Raw genomic sequence first — 5,431 nt, 5'->3', positions numbered from 1 at the left:
TTTCTTGATTTTCTTCTCAAGAAAATCTAGCACCCTATTTCTCTTTTCTTTCTTACATGTGTCCTACTCTTGGGTGTGCAAAAAGAGGCATCCAACTCTTGGATCATGTTCAACTTGTTGGACATACATAAGAGAGAAACATAGGGCGTGGCATGGGAGGGTGAGTGAAACCAAGAGGGGCTTGAGAGAGAATAGGCACTCATCCACTTGGCATAAAAACCCTTGTTTTGAGGCATAAGAGATCTCATCCCTAGCATAGCCTCTTGGGCTTTTTAACATGAACTTTTCACATGAGAAAAACCAGGACGTCCAAACTCTTTTGAATGAGAGAAAGGGGTGTGGAATAAGGCATGGACTCTCTAGTTGGGCATGAGATGTATTTCTTTTAAAAAGAGAGGCATGAGATAGAGTCCAAAGGGAGAAGGACTCATGGGTGCTGATTTATTAAGAGGTGCATGAAGAATTTTTTATGGCATCAAACCCTTTTCAACGTGAACTCCTTCATGTGGTTTATTTTGTGCATGAGGAAAGATTTTGGTGTTGAATAGGAGGTGCCATCTTCATGAGAAGAGAAGAGTCCTTCTATGAGTCAATCATATTGATGGATTGAATCCCAAGATATGGACTTTGATCAAATTAAAATCTTTATCTCATAAGAAGTCCAAATACTTTTGGATTTGATCATGTCAACTCTTTGACATATCAAATTAAATCTAACCATCTGATCAGACACAACCTCTTTGTATGTGACTCATAGATTCTATTTTATTTAGTAATGAAAATATTATGATCTTCATCAATAATATCATTGAAACTTCTTTCAATGGATTAGAGCAATTTCAACTCATCCAATGAGAATTATTGATTATAATTCTCATGAGTCTTATAATCCACTAGTGACACCTAGCAGCATGTATTGACATTTCAATAGAATATAATAGATAAACTTTTGATGTAGTTACCATATGATAAATCTTTCTATCGTGAGTCTTGACAAGACAGAGGTTATAAAATTTTTGTCAAACTCAATTGTCTGTCATATGTCAAATATATTCGACTTGAGTTCTTGATGTGAAAACTATGAAAACTCTTTTTCATCATTGACTCTACTCTGGTCAAGATTTTCTAAACTTGATCTCATAAATCACATAGAACTAACTCTTTTATCTACCAAGAGCATAGATTTCATATATGTGCATATCCTATTCCAACTATAAACCTACTGCAGTCAACATGCACCACAAGAACCCATATAGCTAGGTGACTAAGTGTATATATAGTCAAACTATAGCAATCCCATTGTGAATAGCTAAGATACTGTAGATCTAAGGACTAGTCACATTACTACAGCATTGAGCAAGTTATTGACGAGTGAGTAGATATCCAAGTGACTTCTCATATTGATCATACTCGATATCTTTGTTCTCTAACAACTACTTGCACTCTCGCTCTAGTATCTCCATATTGTAGACTCGAGATTCATCTATACTAAAGAAAAGCAATTCATGCACCCATCTATCTGGATTAATCATCATTCCTATAATGATCCATTGATCAGAAGTTTTTAAAAATTAATCATCAGTAACACATACCTCAAATTCTTAACTCTTGAGAATATGTGTCATCATCTTATTAATTTTTTGGATGATTTATGGACACATACATAACATGAATAGGAATAAATAATCTAACTTTATTAATAATAAAAATATCAAATATAAAATTATATCCTTAAATAATATGTGTGTTAGCCTGATGTGTGTAATCATCTTGCTTTCATTTATCATATTGAATCAAAAACTATAGATGAAGCTGAAAAATATCATAATTAGATTATTGTCATGTAAGAAAAACTTAACTAATTTAAAAAAAATAATATATGGACTCTAGTAAGTAGACCCAAAGATCATCATATAATTAGAATAAAATGGATACTTAGAAATATGTTAGATAAAAATAAAAATATAATTAAAATAAATAAGATTAATAGCTAAAGGATATAACCAAGAAGAAAAAATTAATTTTAATGAGATATTTATACCAGTAACTAGATTAGAGGCCATTAGACTCTTGCTTGCTTTTACATGTTGCATAAATTTTGTTACTCCAAGAATTGATTTTGATGATCACAAACTATTTGAGGGGACTACTAATATATTTTTATCTTTGAAGATTATTTTTGTGATATTTCAGGTAGTCCAAAGATTGGGTTTGAAAAGCTTTATTAAATGTGTCAAAAGTTGAAGTTTCAGTAAGTTGAAGAAGTTTTTGAAGGTTTTGAGAGTGTCCAAATTGATTTGAATTCACTTGAGAGTGTTTGAAAGTATTTTGGTAAGTTTCAGATCTTAAATGCATAAAAAATTAGGTTAGAAAAAATAAAATATCCATCTGGTTATCTCCTTTCGTTGGGCAGCCAGCACGCTTTATTTTGGCTCATAACACGCAGTGGGATGACCCACCTGGGACGACCCATGTGATTGAGATGACCCACTTGGGACAATTCTGAGACTCTGAGATTAAAAAAAAGCTAAACTTTCTGTTGGCCTATTGGGACATCCCATGGGACGTCCTAATGCCAGTGGGATGCCCCATGGGACGTCCCATTCCTGCGAGCACGCATAACGACTAGTTTTTAGCCCATTTTTGGTATTTAATACATATTAAATATACTCAATGTTTTAAACCAACTCTAAGACATTCTCAAGGATAAATGATAATTATAAATTCTCTTGAAGTAGAAAATCAAAAATTTTGCAAGCTCTAAAGTTCAAATCCGAGAAAAGATATTCACCCTAAAAAAGAGAATAGAATATTTAAGCACTTCACCAACCACTCTCTAGCTACAATCAAGTGTAAAATTTATTGAGGGTGTATAGAAAAGCTTCTTCTTCTTAAGTATTATATTTTTATTATATTTATTATATTTATTTAAAAATTGTGTGCTGAATTTTCTGTACTCTATTTTTCTGAAATTGTATTTGGATTTTTGAGTTTTGGAAGGTTCCAAAACTCATTTGGGTTGATCCAAACCCTAAATCGATTGTTGAGGATTGGCTTGTACCCAAAAAATAAGTATTCTTGCTTGGATAGTAAGGGTAGAGTGTCCGATGTGTTGTAACTTTGAATTCATTTAGTGGATTGAATTCTCAAGTAGAGACTTGGGAAGTGGATGTAGGTACAAGGTTGGCACCGAACCACTATAAATTCTTATGTTTGCTATGCTTACTTTCTTTACTTATTTTTATGTCATTTACTTGCATTCCTTCTTTTATTTTGAATTTATTTTTATTGAATATCAACCCACTGCACTCAATCTCTTTAGCATATTGTTTTAGTGCACTAATCTTTTAAAATTTTAAAAAGACCCAATTCACCCCTTCTCTTGGGCACCATTTTTAGAAACAAGTGGTATTAGAGCCTGATACTCTAGTTCTTGCTTAATTTAATCATCAAGAGCTAAAAATCTATGGCAGCCCAATTTGGCACATCCCTAACGAGGGACAATCCATAAATCATATTTACTCTTCAATGGGTCAAACTATATCTATTGAAAAGCTCAGATGAAAATTTTTATTCAAGCACTTGACTATGACATGTGGAGTGTCATAGTAAATGGACCACACACACCCACTAAATTGATTGATGGTGTGTCTCTCCCTAATCGAAAGGTGAATGGGATAATTTTGATAAAAAAATAGCTCAGCTCAATGCTAAAGTCATGAATATTTTATATTGTACTTTGGATGTTAATGAATTTAATTATATTTTTACATACATTTCAGCTAAAAAAATTTGAGATAGACTAGAAGTCACACACGAAGGCACAAATCAAGTAAAAGAATCTAAGATTAATATGTTTGTGGACAACTATAAACTATTTAAAATAGAACCTGAAGAATCAATAACTCAAATATTTACTCATTTCACTGACATCATAAATGGCTTAAAGAGTCTTGACAAATATTATTCTAATAGTGATCTTGTGAGAAAAATGCTTAGGTCCTTGCCAAGATTATGGGAAGCAAAAGTCACTACAATTCAAGAGGCCAATGACTTAAATATTCTATCATTGGAAGAGCTGCTTGGATCTCTTATGACTCATGAATTGATCATGAAGCAACACACTGAGGAGGAAACCAAAAGAAAGAGGACCATAGCCCTCAAGTCGATAGCTCAGGAAGAAGATGACAGAAAAATCAGACAATAGCGAAGAAGATGAGGATTTGGTCTTGATTATCAAAAAATTTAGACGGTTCATGAGAAGAAAAAGACAAAGGATCAAGAGAAGACCACCAGTTAAGGGGAGCCAAGTAAAGAAAAAAAAAGAACAGCCCATCATTTACTATGAATGCAAGAAGCCGGGCCATTTCAGATTAGAATGGCCCCAACTCAAGAAAAGCCAAAAGAAGTTCAAGAAGAAGGCTATGATGGCTACATGGAGTGACAGTGATGACTCTACTACTGACGAAGAATCTCATGAAGAAGCCAACCTATGCCTTATGGCACATGAAACTGAGGTATCATCCAAAATTCAACCTGAATTAACTTATAATGAACTGTTAGAAGCTTTTCATGAACTTTTAAATGACCTAAAAGAATTAGGTACTAAAAATAAAAATCCAAAATCAAGAAACCATGTATTAACTAAGAAAAATGAAGAAGTTGATAAGAAAAATAAAGAATTAGAACTAAAAATTCAGTCTCCAATAAAAAAAAGGATGAACTTTCTAGTCAAAATAAAACTCTTGTAAAAAAAATCAAGATCTGAAGGAAGAGGTAACCAAGTTGAAATCTATAGTTGATAGATTTACATTAAGTTCAAACAAACTTCAAATGATTATTGATAGTTAAAAAACTGTATATGATAAAGTCGGATTTGGCTATAACACTCTAAGAAAATAAAAATTTTTAAAAATATTTTTGTCAATACATCAAAATTGCCAAATATCACTTGTTTTAAATATGGTAAAGTAGGGCATAAAGCTTATATATGTTTATCAAATAAATTTGATGATAGAAATGTTAAGAAAATATGGGTTCAAAAGAAACTATTTTGACTAACTCCAAAGGACCCAAGTTAGCTTGGGTACCTAAGGTTAAAATTTGATTTCATGTGTGCAGGTGTGTCTTGCATCCCAAGCAACAAAATGAAAGTGGTATCTTGATAGTGGATGCTCAAGATATATGACTAGTGATGAATCTTAATTCATCACATTGGAAGCCAAAAATAGAGGGATGGTCATCTTTAGAGATAATGGCAAAGGGAATATCATCGGTATTGATAACATTGGTATCACTCCCTCCACTTGTATTGAAAATATTTTACTTGTAGATAGTCTTAAGCATAACCTTTTAAGTATTAGCCAATTATGTGATAAAGGTTATAAAATAGTTTTTGAATCATCTATGTGCATTATAACTAGTCTTTTTG

Source organism: Elaeis guineensis, chromosome 8 (genome assembly GCF_000442705.2).
Source record: "Elaeis guineensis isolate ETL-2024a chromosome 8, EG11, whole genome shotgun sequence".
NCBI classification, from domain to species: Eukaryota; Viridiplantae; Streptophyta; class Magnoliopsida; order Arecales; family Arecaceae; genus Elaeis; species Elaeis guineensis.
Note: the sequence above shows the minus strand (reverse complement) of the source record.